Source organism: Rissa tridactyla, chromosome 2 (assembly GCF_028500815.1).
Source record: "Rissa tridactyla isolate bRisTri1 chromosome 2, bRisTri1.patW.cur.20221130, whole genome shotgun sequence".
Taxonomy (NCBI): domain Eukaryota; kingdom Metazoa; phylum Chordata; class Aves; order Charadriiformes; family Laridae; genus Rissa; species Rissa tridactyla.
In genome coordinates, this window is record NC_071467.1 from 59,529,125 (window position 1) to 59,551,356 (window position 22,232).

At 36.4% G+C, this 22,232-nt stretch overlaps 1 protein-coding gene across 2 annotated transcripts in view; it reads left to right on the forward strand.

The window, feature by feature from the left end:
- CDH7 (cadherin 7) overlaps nucleotides 1–22,232 on the forward strand; it is a 79,039-nt gene that overhangs the window by 15,879 nt on the left and 40,928 nt on the right. The gene's annotated exons all lie outside the window — the stretch shown is intronic.

Sequence of the window (22,232 nt, forward strand, 5' to 3'; positions counted from 1 at the left end):
ATGGCACAGCTATGCTATTTATATAATCCTCTAATACCAGTTCTGTATTTCAGTGGACTAATAGCGTCTACCTGCACTGCTCTGCTCTGCTCTGAATTTCTTTTGGGCGTTATTTAAAACTGTATTTTATGGGTCTCTGTCAAAAGAGAAAAGCAAGAGTAAAAGTTAATTTTGCAACGATATCTAGATGCAAGTCTTCTGTATGCTTGGGTGGTTATCAGAAAATGCCTTCTTTTTATGAGAGCATGAGATTTACAGTTTTGATGACAATTAAGTTCATGCTGCTTCAGCTGACTTTTTTTAGCCATATTCTGACATTTCTTCTCCTTTTCATCTGCTGAGCTTGTTGTTAGTCCTCTAGTTCAAGCTATTGTCTGTCACTCAATATCCAGTTTTAGCTCCATCCTCTAGTCTCACAGTTGTGTATTAATGACATTGGAAATCCAGTGTTATAAAACTAGGGCTACCAAGAACAGTATTTACATTATTCTAGGGCTAAGGAAGTCCAATCATGTACCAAATTCCCACTGTGCTAGGTACAGTGCAAGCAAATGCAACCCCTGCCCTGTGGCAGTGGTTTTGTAAGACAAGAGGCAATAGTGGGTTAAAAAGCAACAATAGAATCCAGAGAAATATGAAGACTTTAGTCAACATCCCAAAAATATGTTGAGAACAATAGCTCAGAATTGTTCTTTGCTATGAAGGTAGAATATTATTTGTTCTAACGATGGGAATCATGCAACAAATTAAAACATTATGAACAGATAACGGGGAGTTCTTTCCTGCCTTTATTTTCCATCCTTTATGGATGACAAGTTATTTGAAATTCATAAGTGCAGAACTATTTGATATCTATGTTAGTACAAGGCTACTTCTTCTTTCAGACCAGTGAAGATAAAGGATATTTTTCAATTGCTTTTAAAAGATCAAACTGCATATGCTTTCAAGTTTTACATCTTGCAGCCTGCTATCACACTACCTTTTCCATGTTGCCTTTTTTCTTATACCTGTACTGTTAGACATAAGTGTCTGTCTATAGCCCTATTGGGCATTCATTCCATGTATTTAGTATTTTCCATGTGTCACAGTCTAAAAGTGCTGCCAGGACTGTTGCTGCCTTGTTACAGTTCTGCTGAATTTCTTCTTTGCACTATGCTGTTGTTGTGTTGGGGTTTTTTTGGTGTTGGTTGGTTTGTTTGTTCGTTTTTGTTTTGATTTGTGGTTTTCTTTTTTTTAAATATTGCACTGCACTTCCCAAGTTCTTTGTGTTTTTTTTTTTCAGTTGGTTGGTTTTGGGTGGGGGTTTTTTGTTTGTTTGTGGTTTTTTGGTGGTTTTTTTTGAGTAATCACTTGATAAGATAGTACCGTATACACATGTCAGGTTTTTGGTGCTCCTCCAGCTAACGGGAGTACCCGGGACAACATACTTAGAGATCCTGAAAAAATCAAGGAATGGTTCCTTCACGTCCAATAACTTGGCTTTTCCATAAATATACTGGTGATAAGTGCTGTAAAAATCTCTGCAGTATAACTCTTTTCTCTTAGCATTATGCTTTTCCACCATTAGATAAGTGCTAATGGTGGAAGTGCTAAGAGAAGAAAGAAGCTAATACACTAGGTTGCTCACTTCCTTCAGAATAACTGTTATCTACCTTATGCTACCAGCATCTTCTCTGTCACTTTTGCACTGGAAGAGACCCTTACTGTCACCTAAATTAGAGACAAGTAGCTCTTAAAAAAAACAGTGGAGTTTGTGCTCTTAGGAGAACCCTAATTCTGTTCCAACTGTCCATGGTATGAATACCAGCCTACACCGCAACCATAAGTTTGAGAAAGTCATAATGCTTTATCTCTCATAGCTTCAAGGCTGTAAGAAGGAGGATCAGCCAGTTAAAAATAGAGAATTTTTTGTTTACATGTTATTAAAAATATGTTGTCGATACCTGGCTATAAGTCACTTGACCCCAATCTATAAACAGGAACCACCTTAACCTTCCCAGACTAAGTGTAAATTTAGCCAATGAAGAAGCTCTATTGACAACAGAGGAACACATCATGAAAAGGTGCTGGTCACCAAAATCAATAAATATGCTCACTTAAATTATACAATATATTTAGGATGAGTTCTTGCAGACGTTTTTGACTTAGCTAAAAGATTACTGCCATTAACAGTTCCTTCCATATTCAAGCATTTGCTAGTGCTACAGTCCTGTTCTATTGCAAAAGGAATATTGTTATTTATGTGGGTGTAAAAGTACAGTAGTGGTACTCTATAAACCATAAACAATATAGCGAAGAATAAACATTATTTTATCTTTCAGATAAATAGGAATACCAAGACAAATATAGCTCTTTTGCATATAGTAGTTCAGGCGAAAGTATTCATGTACCAGAAAATGCAAAATATGCCTTACTGGCTCAGTCTTAGGCTCTCTTTTTCAGAATGCTCCACTGGGAGAAGGTAGTTCTAAACATTTGAGAAGGCAAAAGTTTTTTAATATGTGTTGTTTATTATGTTATGCTGTTCGTAGAGTAACTGAAGATTTAATCCAGAATCTTGTGATCAGTCTTAACAACTCTGTAGACGATTTGAGAATATTAATTTCAGAATACAACTACTTGGTTGTTTTAAAATTGGATTTTTAACTGATATTTTATTCTGTAGGTTAGTAAAAGAGGAGTACTGAGGACTGATTGGCAACAGAAAGCAACATATTCGGCAGTTAAAAATGTTGCCTTCCTTTCAAATAGTCACATAACACTCTTAGAGCACTGAAGGCCTGCTTTATGGGGTTTCATATCGGTGAACAGGGTATATGTTAAGAACAGCTAAGGGAGGTCTGACGTAACGTTCTACCTATACCACAGTAGATTCTTTGGCCCTCTCTGAGTAGCAAGAAATACATTTAATGTCATTTTTCAGGTAATATAAGGAGATTTTGCCTCATGAATTCCACAAAATGCTACCATAGTCATACCGTCCTGTTTAGTTTTCTTGTTTCTGTAAATCATGAGAAATTACCTTGGGGACTATAGAGACATGCAATTTTGTTGCTGTGTAGTGCCTGTGAGAAGAATTGAGCCCACAAAGTTATTTTCCATTTGAAATGCTTCCAAAAATATGGAAAATCTGGTACTTAGATACATGTGTAAGGAAGATAAGCTGCTTAAACATTTCATACTGAGGTACCAAATTGTAACCCTGCTGACTAGGCAATCAAGCAATTCATTTTCCTTACAAGGCAGGCAGGTGCAGTATTAGGCAAAGTTTAGCTTGTTATTCTGTAACAATGAAAAGTTTTCAGACACAGTTGGGAAAAGCAGATGGTCATTTCTTAAGTTTCCATAATCATGGTATAAATGCAATGCCATAAATTAGCAAAATATTTAACTTGTCTTTCTTAGACAATTTACACACATTATACGGGCAGAGTTGGCATTTGGGAAAGTACTTGGCATATTTTTATGTTTTGGTTTGGTTTGGTTTTTTTTTTACCTTGCAGGACTATAATGCTACACAGTGTTTATATTAAAAGCTGGTAAATAATTCCACTTGCTCCTGGATATTCATAATCTTCATGCATATGTAGACTGTTGTCCTCACCCATCTTTTACCCTTTACCACTTAACTGTTGCTTAGCTAAGCAATACATATTTCACAGTTTTAAAAAGTTTTCCACATTAGTCAGCACTGCAGTCCTATATTCATCTTTACTGCTCTTTTATTCATTCCCTCTATTTTTTCAATTTTTTCCTGACAATAAACAGCCATCAACAAAAGCGCTCTATTATACCTTCCACTAAACAGGAAATAAGCCAAGTGAAACTGTTATTTCCTGTCTCATTGTATGATTCAAATTGCACAATTCATGTTTGTTTCTTTCTTTGCAAGCTCGTCTACTACTATTCTGAGGATCTTAAAACCTTATTGCTTTTCTGTTTTATTCTTTCTGCTGAATCAAGTGAACTCCTAAGTGTGTATCAATCCATCTTGAAAAAATTGGAGAGCAAAGGAAATAACAGTTGTTTAAAAAGCTGTTTCAATTTATTTCATTTCACTGATAAACTGAATGAAGCCATGTCAAAGGACATCTTATGGAGGACACCAGCAGGAATTGGAGTGATAGCAGTGATGGAATGCATGCATAAATGTGTGCATACATGTACAGGAAATAATGGAGGTACCTTACGCTGAGGAGTAATTCCCACTTGTACTGACATATTTATTCAATTCAGATTTATCTTAATACTGACAGAAAATGTAAACATTCTAGTCTTAATGATTGTAGTACAGGAAAAAAGAGATTGAAAAAGTTTAAGAGAAGAAAAAGCGTCCCGGAGACCATGAGAACACAATGAAGCAATATGCTGTTTTTCTCACTCCAGAGCCTGATGTAAAGCTGAAAAGAACATACCAAAGCAATCAATGAAAAGATTAGTTTAGATTAAGGTATAACAATCATATGTGTAGGTCTTGATTCCCTTTGCTCTTTGCTAAGGATGCTATATGCGTGTATACGGGGCATACATTGGTTTAAGTCACATCAATGCACCACATGGGTTCTAGAAAGAAGGCCTTGTAGGTACCAATGTTAGCTGACTTAGTTATGTTAGACAGAGATCCAGTAACCCCCAGGTCTGAGAAATGTGCAGGAGACTAGGTCTGCTAACTAGTAGATGCAGCTGAAAGGGACAAAACGGTAAGTAAAACTTATTTGTAATTGACAGAGGAGGATGACATGTACAACAAGGTAGTCTGTGATACAAGACAGCAGCAAAACCAAATATAATCAAGACAAAAACTAGTAGAAAAGTGATTTTATGTTTCTTTTCTGGGAACAGGGAAGAAAAGGATAGAAAAGGAAAGATGCAAATATTTCTAATAAAACACTCCTGGAGAGAGCTAGAGAATTCAGAATTTGACCCAAAAAGCCTAAAATTTGACCACTGTGATACCAAACAATAAAGGACAAGAAAAGCATTCCATCCATAGAGATTCCAAGAACTACTGGGTCAAGCTAGAGTGTGGATAAACAAAAAAACAACATACAGATCTGGAGAAGTCCAAGCAAGTCTGAGCTCTCAGCAGATGGACAGAAGGATGCAAATATGTGCAGCTATTAGGGCATCAGCTGGACTATGTCCAGACTGTTTCCAAAATAAGAGCTGAAAATCAAAAGGATTAATGCTCTGTTCTACCACTAAGGAAAGCAGCCTGAGTCTCAAGAAGTAAATTTGTGTTTGGAGTTAAGGGGATGAAATAATGACACTTGTGAGTTTTCTAGGTCTTTCAGAAACTCAGTAGACATCTTTCCTTCTAGACTGGTATTTTGACTTTCATCATTTCATGTTTTTGTGTTTCCTTCAATCTATTTGCAGGCTAGATGAGAATTTTTTTTTTCCTGCAGACTAATTTCAATGTCCTGTCAAGATTAGATGTTGTTGCATACTATGTAAGTCACAGTATCACATTCAACAATTTCCCTTCATGTATTATTTTAGTAAGTAGGGCTGGGTAGATGATGGTGGTCCATTCTGCTAGTCTGATGGCAAAATCACCTTTCCAGAATGTTTTTTTCCCCAGTTTTACCTCTAGAAGAACAAAACTATATCAATGACTGGTTTTTCACATGAGATCATGCAGACTGAGGGTCCAGGTGCTTTGCTTTGCTTCCAAAATATCCGCCAAGAAGGCAATGAAGCTACAAGGAAGGCAGAAAGATTAAGATGTCCACCTTGATGACAGATCATTCTGATACCTTTAGAGAGTGTAGCAGACTACACTAAAAATACAAGACATTTACCTTTCCTTCTGAAATAATTTAATCTTCTGTGTATTAGATACGGTCACCCACCTTCCAGTTCTGACCATTTTGTACTTGCTTTGTACTGTCTTAAACTGCAAAGACCAATTTGGAACACAGTTTTGGACTGTAGTAGGATGATCTAACAGGTTGTGGATCAGATTCAATTCTCTGGAAAATTACTTTGTAAGGTAATTAACAAGATACAAGGGAAACATGCTGCAGCTTAACCATCAAGGTCAGAAGATTAAGTTTATGGCAGTGAACAAACTGATCAGCAATATTCCAAGTTTTCCTGGAATCAAACACTTGTGCACCTGTAAATAACATTTACTGACAACAGAACTCTGACAGAACTGGTACAAGTGCCATTGTAGAGAATAATGAGGTGAAACCAGATCTTTCTTTCCCATAATTACTTGGATCTGTTGGAAATACAAATACAACTAACGATGAACATTACATTCAATGCTTTCCTAGTGTATTCTCAAAATCAAAGAATGTTTTAGGTTTTGTTGTTGGCAACAGAAGTGATGCAATAAAATAAGAGATTTTCTTAAACTCTAAAACATTAAGATATTATTTAATAATGTTTGGCAGAGGACAACATTATAAGTGGTGTTTTGGAAAAGAAATTAAGAGTTGTTCTGTACTTCATACTCCTGAAGTTGTGTGTCTCATTAATCAATAGGCCTTTCCTGATGATTTGCTGTAAAGTTGGATCACGGAAAACATTCAATACTGTTAATTTTTTTTTACCTCAACTGAAGGTTTAAATGCCTTCAGGGTGGAGTGCGGTACTGTCAGAAGAAGCAACAGGTTGCCATATGGAAAAGGCAGCTCTGAGCCCTGAGTCTTCACGTTGGCTTAGAAACCCTGGGTGTCTTCACTAAGTACAATATGATGGTCTAATATGTGTCTGATTGTTTACAGAGTAGCAGAAAATTTGCTCTTAAAAGTGACTGTATAAAATTATACCTTGTTACTCAATAGATGAATTCTATGTGTGAGTCACACCTGCCTGTTCTGGTGATAATTTTTTTCCTACTTATTATTGCTATTAGTCCTGCTGAGCTAACACAGCTGAGAAACAGCAAACTGCATTCTATTATTTCTTGAGTGTCATCCACAGACGTGTTTGTTATGTTCCACTGACTTACACCTGCACGACACAGTTGTAACCTATGGGACCATACATTTTTACAATGAGAACAGAATCTGAAGATAGCAGGGGTTTTACTTACTTATGTAACCGGAGGCATGATTTGTCTCCTGGAAAGAAAGAGCTTGTCTTTACAAGATTCAGCTAAGGTTGCAATACAAACAGCTTACATATGACTTGTCCACTGAGTCTATTTGACATGCAAGTCACAGAAAGGCATTGCTGGTTTCATACCACCACTTTTCAGCATGCGGCATATTAATAGAAAGCCTGTTTACTGTCTTAATGCCTTTTTTTATGATCCAATTGGTTCAATTGGTTAATTCAGTTTGTTCTTTGCCAGTTAACATTAAATTCACTAGATATGCTATTGAACAAATACTATCCTTCCACTTGTACAGCTACTTTTGTGTATATATGGACGCAGTAACATGGGTCTATTACTGAACTGGCATGCTTTCCCTTTGATAAAAATTGGAGATTTTAACAGCGCAATCTGGTTGCTTTGTTCTCTTATATAGTCATTGGTTTTGCTTTCCAGACTTCCACCTGTTTTAAAAGTAGCTGCAGAGCAGACTGAAGGGTATTCCTTATCTTGTGTTGTCATGAGCACTGACCACCAGTGTTTGATCACTTCTGTGAACAACATGCTTTAGAGTTTCTCATGTATTCTTCACTGAAAACAAATTAAAAAAAACCCCAAACAATGTTTTTGCCATCTCATAAATTTTTTTTATGATATGGCATATCAGATATGAATAGAGATTAATGGAGAAAAAAAAAGAGGAAGAAGCAATAAAAAGGATGCATGTAGGCAAAAATGAGCCAATACTAGCCAACCACAAATTCCCAGAAGAGCAAAAGATCTCTGGACATTAGGAGGACAAAGGATTCACAAGACAGGAATGCGAGGAATAGATTACAGTTGAAGAAACACAATGACCTTTGAAGATATATATAAACTAGAGACAGGTGGGGAATATAAATTCCAGCTGTGAGCTACAAGTGAGAGTATTAAGTAGAATTTTCTGTTCACTTCAGAAAGTTTGATTTTAATGACATTTTAAGTTTATACAGCCTTGATCCTCATTAGTTTGACTGATCTGCTTATGACTTTTCTTTGCAGGAGCTTTTATTTATTTGTGTTATTTTCATAAGATAGATTTCATCTGTTCATAAGTAATATAACTTTTTGCAAAACTCCCATTGTATTTAAATGACAATTTGCACATTTTTAAAGGAACAAGTACAGAAAAATAACAAATAAGAGATTTCTGTTTCATGTACAGAAACAACCACTATATGAAAAATATTTACTGAATTTAAAATAGCATTTTCCTTTTAAAAGATATACAATTTTTAGCAGTATCGAATTAATGTACAAGGCTCAGAACTTTATGAATGGGATTATAATTAATTATTTGTTTTCCCTTAAAAATACAGGAGCAGATCCTCAACGAATGGAAATTGCTCTCTCCTTCCAGTGCACAGAGCTGTGCTGATTTACACCAAGCCATATAGAACTTCCCCAAGGGATATTTAGCATAGTTTGTTAAATTAAGTGATCGTTCTAATGGATCACACAGAAGGTGTGAGACAAAAGTGGAAATGCCTTGAGTATAAAGTTCTGAACATTACAACTGGTGACAGAAGGCCAATCAATGAGACAGTAATCCTATAAAAATACAGAAAGATCAGATTGCTTGTTGAATTAGAATTGTTTTAATATGGATGCATGCAAGGGGATAGCAAAGGAGCTGGAAACTTTCCATCTGCTTTGTATACAAAGTGATTAGATTGTGATCACTTAGTCCAAAAGGATAGAAATGATGCACAGTTCTGCCAGGATGAGACATGCAAATTGGATCAATTAAGCTTTGAGAGTGCTCAGACAATCTGGTAGAGAAGTTTACATGCTGTGTCAAGTGAAACTTAGTAAAGATCAGTCTTGAATGCTGGGGGCAAGTATTATAGTGATTTAAACTCTAATCTCCAAGAGTAATTCATTGTTTTCGGATTCGGTTATAAAACCAATCAAATACTATAAAAAACCAATCATATACTATAACAAAAGAGCCCTTTAGGAAGGTGTTTGATGGTATACACAAGAAGTATGACAGACAAATTAGTAACAGTCATCTGAGTTGAAACATTTGAGGTAGATGAGAGAAAATTCAGATGACTGATCTTGTTTGCAGTTAATGGAATGCACGATACTAATAACTCCTATACCTTCATGTTGACAATGCTTCAGAAGCAGGGAGTGTTCTCACAACGAACTCATTGTGTACTCTACTTTTATTGAACGAGAGCTCACTCAGAAAGGGAACAATGTGAAAATGATCATTAGATAAGACTGCTCTAATTTCATCTGGGACCATCTAAGAATTTGAATTATGTACCCTATGCAACGTCTTTTATAACGGCAAAAGGACACGTTTCAGATAATCAGAGGGGGTTTTATGTAAATCAAAAGTTCTCAATATATGTGAAGTACTAGAACCTTCAGAAATAAGTGTCTGAAAGAAGACTTTGAACATTTTCAATAGAATCCAGATGGCTTTCAGAATTAGAAACAGGTCTGCACAATTTGAATTTTAATGTAGATTCAGCAAGTATATGTGACCAACGTAAAATAACACCTGCCATTTCAGTATTTTCTCATAATTTGTTATCAATGGCACATAAATTGATTGTATTGCCAGCATTTAATGTCAATTAGTAAGAAAAACAGCAAGAGTGTGTTCTGGTGAAAACACGAAGAACAGATGAAAAAATCCCAGGTTGGCATCAGCATTGTACATGGCAAACATCTATGGGTTTTGCTGAAAAACAATGAGTGAATTTCAATTTTAATCCATAAATAACTTCTCTTATCATTTGGAATGTCAAAATATGATTTGAGGAAACAAGGTGTAATGACTGCATAGGAATTTGATGAGATTGTCTTTATTAAACACTCATCATACTCAACAAAATAGAAAAAGGCACCAGGAGAGCGCTGCCCTTTACATACAGCTGTTAAAATCCTTCTAAGCTGGAACGCTTTACAATTAACCTAGTATTGTTCATGTTAAGGCAGTTTGTTATGGTTTTGAAATACTAATGCATTATCCTCCCCCCTAAATGTTTTCTGAAAAACAGCACATTAAAAGCATTTCTTTCCCAGCCTTTAATCCTATGGAGTAAAAATACTTATCAAAATATGATTACTATCTTGAGATCAGTCTGGTTATATCTGAAAGCCCCAGCAGACCTGCAAATTAATGGTTAAAAAAATAAAGTTAAGAAGAAATCAAACCTTTTAAAGTATTTACTCACAAAGGATCACTTTAAATGATCTGAACAGTTTAAGGTAGGCTTTCAAATGTCTGTATTTACTGTGCATACCCTACTTCATCTTGTTCTGAATACTGAACAGCTACAGTGTGAATTTATGTAATGGAATCACTTAAGCTTTCAATTCTGCTTCTTACAATTAGTCTATGTGATGCACATTGCTGTTCATTAAAGCACCCTTCTTTTGCACAGGGATTAAGGCTCTATTTCAGAAAGGCGCTTAGGCATGTGCTTAGTACCAACTTTCATGAATGTTAAGCAAGTCCTGCCATGCTGTAAATGGATAAGGATGATTTCCTAACTTAAAGAATTCTAAAACAGAGATTTAATTTGACGTAGCACAGGGTTAAATTTCCCTGCTCTTTGGAGTAAATTTTGCACAATGGGCTGTTAATTAACTAGCCAGTACATATGGATGGATGGATGGATATGTATTTTAGAAACACTTTTGAGTAAAAATCGATGTGATATACCATCTTCTGTGAAACACATAAGAGCAGGGGAAAAAAGAAAAAAACCATAATTTCCTATAGCCTACTGAAAAAAATAACCATTTATTTGTCATTCAGTGTTTTACTTTTACTGAACTGCAGTGTTAGTAATCGGACATAGCAGTTAACAGAAAACGCTACAGATATGTTAGGGTGTTTAATCAAGCCAGACTGAAAAAGGGATTCTAAATGAAATGTAAACACACTGACAACAGTAACTTGTGTTTTAAGATAATAAGTTAACCAAGGGATTCTTCTGCTCTTTTTAAGTGAACTCATTTTAAAACACAAGTGTCTACAGGAAGATATCTAATACTGCACTTTATTTGGTCATGCATTGGGTTTTCATGTTATATTGTGTTATGTTAGCAATGAAACTGTAATGCTTTGCTATAGATTTTCATTGCTGCCCTTTTCATATGAAATAATTTACTCATATTAAAATGTTATAGTAAAGTTTTACATTCAAAATTCTCTGTTCTTGTTTTATTTCCTTGACCCATTGTCAGCTCTGAGCAGTTATGACTTGCCCAACACACCTTCCCAGGGACTAATTATGTGTGATATAGGCATTGTGTCAAATTCTTAATTTTGCACTTTAAATCTAGGAGTAGTCCCATTGATTTTAGTGGGAATACTTATGGGATTAGATATGTGGAAATGCTTTGAGAAATATCTGTGTGTTGACTACAAAACTTTCAGGGAAGTCAGCACTAAGTATTGCATTTATGCGAACATATAAAACTTTATGAAGAAAGACAATAGGAATTTAATTTTTAAGAAGGAAAACACAATAACGAACACCGATGCCCTGATATGTACATCATCATTTATGTATGTTAAAAATTAAGATGTAGATCCACACATTAATTCTGCTTTTTTTTTAACAGTTTCATACATTTTATTTAACAAGTCCTTAACTGTTTTCAGGGAATTATAGGTTAGTGTGGCTGTGGACCCAGTTAATTACATTTTTTCTGTATTGTAAATCTTTCATCATTAGAATGATCAGATCGTGCTGTCTTCTGTAGTCCAGTACTTTATAATATATATATGTGTTTTTATACAGACACAATTAGTCACAGTAATCAGTTCAATTGCTTTACTGTTACGTATTTTACCTTTGTCTTCCAGTCTTTCAGTGTTTCAGCACTTCTCACTAACATGCAAGGTAAGATTACAAGCAGATTTTTAGTAGCATTGAGCTTTAAAGAGCAAATGAAATTTGAGGAATGGATACAACATAAAACCAAACCAAAAACATCAGAAAAAAGCTCTACACCCCCTGGGTATCTATTCCTTGGTACTAAGGTTCTTTGGAAGCAGGTTCCTATGAGAAAAATCATTATCAACAAAGCAACGCTGCAAGCTATTTTGGATAGTTGAAGCAGAAACAGGATAATCACTCTAAACTATAGATCAGTAGTTTGACAAAGAATAAACAATATGGGAGGTATAATTTCCACTCTAAAATAAAGACATTCAGTATAAGTACATATCTTATCTCAGAAAAGACTTTAATACCAAATGAATTTTTGTTTGTAAATTTGGTATTGTCGATATGGTAGTCAAAGAAGAAATGTGTATGATTATTTTTCCCACTCAGTGCTATTACAGATAATTCTTTAGATTACAGAGTTAGATATGAAAAAATAGATCCTCTAATATGCTCTCATTTTCCATAGTTGAAATCCTAGGCTTGAATTATCACAGCTAAGTAGAAAAAGCAATATGGGAGAAATGACTTTCCAATCAGCATATTTGGATTTCTTTCTTCTTGTTTCTATTTTCAAGAACAGGGACAAAGTAAAAGCATTCATTTTGCATTATTGTAAATATATAAATTCTGCTACTGCCTTTCTTGTTTCATCTCCCCTTATTCTATCTTTCCTGTGCCACAAGGCAAAGTGCATTCATGGATTCTCTGGACACTTTTTTTTAAAAAAAAAAAGGCTTCAAAATCATAAATATTTAATAAAAAAATTAACATGCTTTATAATGTACAGTGGTATAAGAACATAAAATATTAATATCACTAAAAATATATGTATTTATGCATATGTACATCTATGTATTTTGTTCAAGAAAAGTGTATGCTCAAGACACAGTTCTTCACTATATGTGTATTAGTATTATGGAAGCAGACATTGTTTCAAGTGTAGCGGGGAAGTAATTTGAGAAGAAGAACGAGTGAAGTTTCTTGAAGGTTCTGTTGCTGTTAGCTGCTACACGTGCATAAACTTTTCAAACCGATGGACATTCGCTAGCCCAGAGATATTCTATTATGAGGTTTACTAGGGTCTTTGGTATTTAGTTGCCATGTTACATTTTTTTAAGCCTGATCACTTTCATAGAAGCTATGTGTGGGGAATGCAGGGAGAGAGCATCCTCACACAATTTTATTACACTGCTGAAATAGACGGTAGAGACTTTAACAGAATTTTGTCTTACAGCTTCAGTGATTCTTGGCAAGAAAATAAATCAAATCACTGGACCAATAAATATGGTGGTTTAGTATATAACAGCAAGTAGTATGGTGCATTATGAATAGATATGGATCATGTGAAAGTACTATTGGTATGTATGAAAGAGAACCTAGTCCCTTTCCTGGAGAATAAGTAAATGCAGAGACCCAAATACAGCTGATAAGAATAAACATTCAGGAATTCGTAAACAGAATTTCACTTCAGCAGTATTTTCACATTATTTAATTGTTTTAGGCACTTGTATAAATGAGGTTTGAGTCATTGGTTTCTTTAATCAAAAATTAAGTCTATTTGGGTGAGAACAGGAGCAGCTTTTATATGGTAAGTCAGACAGCAAATCCACTACTGTGTGGCTTGGTTTGTCAGTGATGCAGTTTTGTTACTGAAATACTCAGAATGAGTACTCCAAGGAATAAATACTGATGGGCTGAGAGTGGTTTGGGAAAACACAAAACAAAACAAAGCTAGTTACTCAACAGGTCTGTAAGGATTCCAATGTGCATATTGTTTACAAACACTGTGGTCTATTCCCCCAATCTAAATTCTAGTAAGATAATTTCTGGACAGCTTGAAGAGTGTGTGTGAGGGGAACACAAGTCTCTTTTTTTCTACTCCTATTCTGAACGTGTTATGTTGCCTGCAGGCTCTTGGTGGTGCTACAATACAGTATTGCTGTCCCTCCACCCCCCAATAAATATTATGCAATTAGTACGTGATGATGCACAGTATACAGATGGCTTTTACCTCCCAAAGCTGCCAAACTGTCTTTTTAAGAGTGTGAATGACAAATAGTCATTTCGGAGAGTGACATGTTGTGATGATGGCCCATTAAAACTCCTCAAGAATACTCAGCCGGCTACATATGCCCACTCAGCTCCATCTACAGCAGCAGCTGCTTCTGCAGTTCCTCCTGTAGCTGCACTAATCTTAATGGGCTGGCTGCACAATTCCCTGTCGCCACAGGGCATTTCATGTTCTTATTAAAACTGGGGGGGGAGAAGGCACAGATTTGTGAGTACATCATCTGCAGGGATTGGAAAAGAAGAGGACAGAATAAGGAAATATATGTGTCCGCATGCGTGTGCAGATGTATGTATACACACATACACTTGAATGTATGCACACATTGTGTATATATACATATACAATCACCATATCACTGTATATAAAAAGCTAAATTAGATAAGTACACACAGAGAGGCAGAGAACACAATAGACACAACTGAGCATTATTAAGAGGAAAAAAATGTCATAAAAATGTGACATGGTTGCTCTTATCACATCCAGTTTTCAGTATTTCCTATTAATTATTCAGCTCACTAGCCTTTAGATGACAGTATCTCTAATTCCTAGAGGAAACTTTCATCTGAACTTTGTCTTCCATTTAGAAGCCTTGAGGGCTTACTTAGATACTAACTGGAATGTTATGAAGTATAAGTTTTAGAATTTTGGTACTTCTGTTTTGAATTTTGTTTGAACAATAACTGTCAAGGAACTAAAGAAGTTTCACTATTCTCTTTCCCGTTTAACACCCCTTTTTAAAAGGTTGGCAAAATTAAATATTCACTTCACTTCATGTGGCTGAGGTGAGAAGGTTATTATCCTCCTGGAGCACTGATCAGTCACTTCAGAGTATAAGGGCTATATATCTTTTAATAAACTCTTCCACCAACATTTTTGAACCTTTTACTGGGGAAGCAACACTGGGGAAGGAGGAGATAGTAAAGCCTAACTGCTTATTCCAAGTTTGATGATAGGAGAGAATAAATCTGAGCAAATTAATAAAAATTCTTACTATTTTAATTTCTTAGGCACAGAAACATGCATTCTGTAGAAGCAAAAACAAGTTCAGAAACTATATTGATGGTGGAAATGAGGATTTTTTTTAAAAAAGAATGATGCCCGGTTCATTCAGACCAAGCTGATGCTTATGCTACTCTCCCTGCCCATCACTCATGTTTCTTATGCTAGCTCCCCTGGCTCCAGCACTTTGAAGTCAATAACAATTTAAATTGCACCCTCTTTTCCCCCTCCCCCCTTCAGAGTAGGCAGGTTTTTTTGTGAATTTGGAGTAGTAGTAATACATACCCTCAGTAACATGACAGCTGACCAGATTCAGGTTATCAGCCTTTTTAATTCCTGTTGCATTTCACAGAGCAATGCCTGTTAAATTAGAAATTTAAATTTATAAATGGTAAAATTATACAGCTTTACTCTCAAATAGTGTTCTTGCCTAACACTGATCAGTCACTGAAGGTCAGCTCCACTTACTACTTCAACATTTTCTTTCATTTGTACTTTTTACTTTTTCTCTTGCTTTTTCCTTACATTTCAACTTGTCATTCTTCCTGTTGTCTGTCTCCCTTTGTCTTCCTCTTGCCCCATCTCCTTTGCCTCATCACATTCATTTGAGATTTTTCATCAGTCTATTTCCCATTCCAGTACTCTCCTGGTCCTTCATTCAAACTTGTCCATGTTCTCATCTAAATTGTTTTTTCGGTTTGTGGATTTTTTTTATGTTGTGTGGGGTTTTTTTTGTTTTTTTTTTAAACTCAGTTTCCTCTCTTCCCTCTTTATCCATATTTATTTTCTCTCTTATCCTATGCTTTCTTAATCATGCACCTGCTTGAATACTTGGGTGTAGATGGAGCTTTTTTCTCACCAGCTTTATATACACTGCTGAATATGAAGATCTCAGAGGCCAAAATAAACCTCCCTGCAGGAGGGCTATTAAGGACAAGCTGTGGGATGACACCACTGATAATCCCAAAGGGATATGCCCTCATTTTACCTTGAATGTGAAATGTGCTTTTGTGACAGGTAACCTCTCATTATCTCATTGTCTTTGTGGTGATCCTGGGTAGATATATTAGCTTGTGGTCATTCGTAGGACTCTACTATTACCTGTAGCAAGACAAAAAAGGATTTGGAGACAGTCTGACTTCAGTCAGCCTATAGGGACAGTGCTGGATGTGAGGAGATCTCAGGAATGTCTTGGACCTCGGTTGTCTCAGCAGCTCTTACGTCTTTGGTCAACTGAGCGCTCTAGAGACAATTTGGGGCTGTTTAGAACAACACAGAAGAGAAGACTTATCTAGGCTGACTGGGTTTTAAGCAAGCCTGTCACCAGCTTCTTGTGTTAGATAAATATAATGTGGTTGTGCAGTGGTCTACAGCATGGGACCTTTTTGTATTACCACGTGACTATCATTGCACTTGCCTGACAAGGATAAAGTCTCGAGGCAACAAAACAGTGCATGAAATTGCTAGTATGTCAAAGTGGCAAATTGTGCCACTGTGGCACAGTTGTCTATGCTGGTTCCCTACTATACTGACAAGATTGCTGAGACAAGGAAACTCTGGCAGCATTACAAGTGTATTCCTTCTTTTCAGACTCTAATTAAAAATGTTAGGGTTTTGGGTATAGCCGTTTATATTGACTTGATCTCTTGTCTTCAGTATTATCTCTTATGCTGAAAACACAGAACATAGACCAGCATAAGTCTTTTTGACCCCAGGCTTGTACTATAGTTTTACATAAATTAATAAAACCAAAAGAAAACAAAAACCCTTCAGGAGCTCCTTTATCACTTTCTCAATGTTTCTTGGAATAAAAAGACTTTTTTTTTTATAAGAAAATCATTACCTGCTGAATAATACTTTCACTAGTGCCTGGGTGTGAAGTCAATTACATGAATCACAAGACTTTGCTGACATCAATAAAATGTTGGGGAATCTGTTTCTGTCCCATATGAGTTCTGTAATGAGACAGAAAAGGAAATTAAAAAAGATGTCTTAGGCTGTTGATTTTGAAATATGGTTACACTTTACAAGGGTGAGAGTTTCATAGCCCACTCTGAGAAAAACAATTTATTAATAACTAATGTGTTTGTGAGGGCCTTAAACATCGCAGAAATGTGTTATGTGTGCATGCTGTATTTACTTAAATCTTAACTCCATTGTCTGTGCTGAATTTTAAGTATTAGTTATCATTTGCACTGAAATTTTTCCAGATCAGCAACATTGAACCCTTAGTTACCCTGATAGTTAACAAATACAGTGTTATATTTAAAAAAGAAGAGAAAAATAATCTAGTACTTTATGAGTCATCACTATTCGAAACATTTACTGGCAGTGATAACCTGAGGGGAAAAGGGATTTCAAAACCTTCTAGGTGCAACCACAGTAAATACTGAATCCAAGAACGGAAGTTTTAAGAACCTGGCTATTGTGGTGAGCAAGATTTAATAGAAATAGCCAAATTAAGTATTTGTTTCAAATCACCCTCTTTCTTTCATCTTCTGGCAATTACGTATTTAGCCTGTACAGACCCAGCAAGTTCTCTTTTTAAGTCTTCCCAGAAAGCGGGGAAGCGGGCATCTTGTACGTGAAGAGTGTCTTCCGCCTACAATCAATTCTCAGATGTTTTGTGACAGTAAGCTGTGGTTATAAAATGGAGAAGATCAGTCCTGGCTCTGTGTTCTTTCTTCCTTTTGTCTTTTTTTTTCTTCCTAGTCTCTCCTTGCTTTTGGTGAGAAGACAGGAATAAAGCTACAGTTGCATCAGTTCAATATCACAAAGAACTATGGATGCCTGCATAGTCTTGAGGAGACAGTCTTCATTCCTCTCCTCCCTTTCTAGTTACTTTCACAGCAAGAAAGGAAAGGGTGCAGGCAAGGTAACTCCTCCTTGAGAAAACTTTTTTGTTTTCTGCAAATGAGTGCACATTTCTTATGGTTTCAGGGAATTATGGATCTAGGTTGTACTGAGGCATCTCGTGTTTACTCTGTTTGTCTCTTTTTCACCATACCTCTGTGATCCTGCTGGTGCTGAAAACCTGGCAGCTCCTCATGTTCTCCCTGTGCTTTTCTTCTTCACCCAGAACCTGTAAACTCTGCAATGGGAGGAACAAAAGCAAAGATAGATCTCTGTGAAGGAAAAACAGAGAAGAGACGCATATGGACATTGCACCTGCTTTAAGGGAGCCTGAACTGAAAATCGGAGAAATAACAAACCTCTCATTCAGACCTCAAACAGATCAGTGGTGGCCAGATAAATTGCTTTTAATGCAGTGCAGTATCTCTGTTTACTGGAAAAAATAAATTTCCTTCTCTATTGAAAACACTGCAATGGCATACTTCAATGGCAAGTGATGCAAAATGACGTCATCTTTGGTTGTACAGATCTGTATCTAAAAATAGCAAAATCAATCAACTATTGAGTATTAGGGATCTTGAAGGAAATGTATTATTTGGGTTTCCCTAGAATAATTATCATTCTAAGGGTTCACATAAAGATAAATGCATTAGGCAAGACCCTATACTAAGCTATATTGCTGCAAGGCCAAAAAAATGTGAGGACAAAATTGCATTCATTAAGGAATTAGGGCAATAATGCCTTTGCTACTGAGTGAAGCTGACTGTTTCCTTCTCTCACACATATCCAAACAGGCATTTTCTAAAACTGAGAGGAGTTTTAGGAGTGTACCTAATAAGATATGAGTGCCCTCTTTTTGGGTTGAGTTCAGAGGCAGTAGAGGGCACCCAGTAAATTACCTTCCAAAAAAGAGTAAAAAAAAGTATGCTTCTTATACACACTGACCCTCTCTGCTTCCACAAGGCTTGTGTGAATTTTCTTATTAGACTTGTTCACTATCTATCTGCTAACTTTCCTAGAACATTAAAAGTTATCCTCCTTTTAAAAATGTATCGTCTCTCTGCAGAAACTTGCTGCTTCCCTTTACTGTTCTCATGTACTCTTTCTTGTACATGGTGTAATGCAGGGAACACCCAACACCAAAACTCTTAAAATCTTCAGGTTAAATGTGTTTGGAATGTAACAAAGCAGCAATAGGATATCCAGTTATTATATATAACTGGATCATGAATCTTATACTGGGAATAAGGTTACTTGAAAGCCAAGGCAAACTGGAGAGTGACCATCATGGATATTGCTTGGAGGTGGCTATGGATGAAATGAATTGGAAATATGTAACCATCTTTATCTATAGCATTCCTCTTTCATAACACAAAGGGAATATTTATTGCAAAATACTTCTGAAAGAAAATTTGTCCGGGATGTTCCAGAATGGAATCGGGTGAGATTTACTCAGTGAATCCTTGAATCCTCCATGTCTCTTGGAACAAGAGTTTGAAACTGTCTTTGTCTTGATCCTGTCTGCTTCTAAAGTCATAGTCCCCATGTACAGCTACAGACCGAGCTGCCAGTTCTGTCTCCTATGTGAATGTCTCTGTAGAAAGTGGGAGAAGTGACAGACAAGCTAGTAGATGGCATTGCTGTAGATGCTTTCTGGAGCCTTCCTGTAAAGTACGACTGTCCTGAGGACCAATATCCTTCTATATAATTGTTGCCAAATTAATCACAAACACAAATAAAAATCCCAGGTCTCATTCTTAAATGTACTACTTCTCTAAAAAAAAACAGGCAAAAAACCAAACCAAACCAAACTGAACAAAAAATAAAACAAACAAACAAAAAACCCCACAACCACCAAAAAGAACATGCAGTGTTTTCTAAAGTCAACATTATAAGGAAAATACCACTTCTTACTTCCCACAATATTAAACTAAATAGCGGGAGGTGTAGTTAGTTTGAACTCACATTTGGTAGTAGCAAAACTGTAAATATGGTACAGAATGGCTGCATTAAAAATTTTATTTTTAGTTGCAAATCTCTGATGCCTCTACATTAACGACTTTGAAGATCACTGTTGGAAGGATTATTTTGGGTAAAATGGGAATAAAGGTGATCTGAAAACTGCACCAAACATGCATCTCTATCTGTCAGCTGAGATTATTTTTGCATTGTTCTCTTGTATTGTACTTTTAAATTATCTCAGATTGACACTAAAATAAACATAAAAATGTTGAAAAAATCTTTAGAGGGCTTTACACAGAATTGATTGTACTACGGTGCCAAAGATAATCTAAATCTTGAGTTATATCACCTTCCTGGGGTTAAGTAGGTAGAGAATGGTGCTTACTAACTTGAGTATGGGCCAATGTTGTTTTTTAAAGGCTTAGTAGAACACAAATACAAAGAAGTTTGCTCTCCCAGAGCCTCAACCTTGGAGTAACAAAGGTCACTGCTAATCACTTTCCTAATCCGTGTGGTAGCAGTTTTCTACTAAGGCATCGTTCCAAAAAGTGGCTTTTGTTCAGCATTTCACTCCAGGGCACCAGCCACTGTAGTGTAATCCATGAGGAGATTTATGGACCTCAGTGTGGGACTCCTTAAAAAACAACGTGTTAATCAGTGAGCCACTGAGTGAGCAAAAGGGAAATGCTGAAGCTACAGAATTTCTTCTTTCTCTGGGATGTGAAAGCCTTACTCAGTGCATCTTTGAGGATTTACACTTCTGGCCTCTCCCCCGAAGCTCTCTTTTCTTTCAAAACACTGCTACAAAGTTATTCAGGATAGGGTTTGATCTAAATACAAGGTGAAAGGGAGGTTGTACAGCCCTGCAACATGAGACCTAGGTGTGAGTGCTACACTCTGGTGTGCTGATGGGCTTGGCTTCTCCCTCAATGGGAGAATGCTATGTTGCTCTCAGCAAGCTGAGACATGGAATCCCTTCTGTCTGAAGACATCTACTTGCACATCTCTAACCTTCAGAAAACTGCGCTACCTGATAAACTGCTGGGTATGATGGTGTCACCTGCTTTTCTCTCATCCAGCACACCCTTAAGTATGCCACAAAAGGTGGAATAACTTTTACAGGGAGAACAGAAGAGTCTCAGCCACCACAGAAAGACCAGTGCTCTGCTAAAATATGAGATATGGAGAAAACTGAGTCACTTCAAGAAGACAAAGACATTGAATCTTTATACCCCATAACTTCAGTTCTGGGGTAATGTGATGTTCAGCATTTCAGTCTAGACTGTAGTATTCTGGATATGTAGGGGAACTCACACAATGCTTCTGTAGCATGTAGGAGACTTATGCACCCTGAAGTATGTCTTAGAAAAAGAAAAGAGGGGGAAAAAAAGTAAAACAAAATTGAACACAAGCCAGACATGTTCTTACTTGCACAGTCCCACTGCTTATTTGTAGGGAAGATGGGTACTTCTCCAGTCAAGTTTGGAAAAGCAGCAAGAGCCCCAGCTGCCAGATTTATGAGATGAACCGAACTATGGTTTATTGAATAAACACCCATCCATCAGGACCAAGGAATATGCAGTGCTGTGGATCTTGAAAGAGCCTGGACATGAGATATGTTTTACCTTGATCTGCTCACCGTGTCAGCATTTACTATTCCTGAGTGTGCTGAGAAGCAGGACCTTAAGTGTTCGAGGAACTCTAGCAAAGAAATTTCAGGCTTGTTTAGTTATCTCAGGAGTTAGGTAGCAGCAGGATGAGGATAAACCACATTTTGAAATAATGTAACTAATCTGATTTAGACACCCTGGTTTTGTTTTTTGATCCATTCCAAAACTCAGACTCCATTTCTGTCTTAAAAGAGAGTGCACTGTAATTGCATAAGTGTAAGATATCCAGCAAAAGTGAAATAATGTTTAAGAAATAGGCAGCTTTTTATCCAGCTGAAAAATTCAAAACTGATCACGAATACTTCCCTGCTGAAATAGGAAAAGGTTTTGCAGCTGTGCTAAGTTATGCCTGAGATAGCAATTTTCTGCATGTATTCTGGAAGTGATTACTATCTCGGTGATACTCCCAGCTGAGAGAAAAAAAAATTAGTGGAGGAAATTATGATGACGATGACAGTAGAGTTACCTCGAAACTCAACATGACATGGAGTTAGTAAAGGCACAAAGTAGATAAGAGACATAAAGAATTTGAACATCTTTAACATTGTCCTCAGCTATTTATAATAATCCACCTTTTAACAAGCGAGCAAGTACTTTGAATTTTATTGATGTTCTTTTCAGTTGTACCATATTAAATGTATTGTGTGTGTGTTACTTTACTG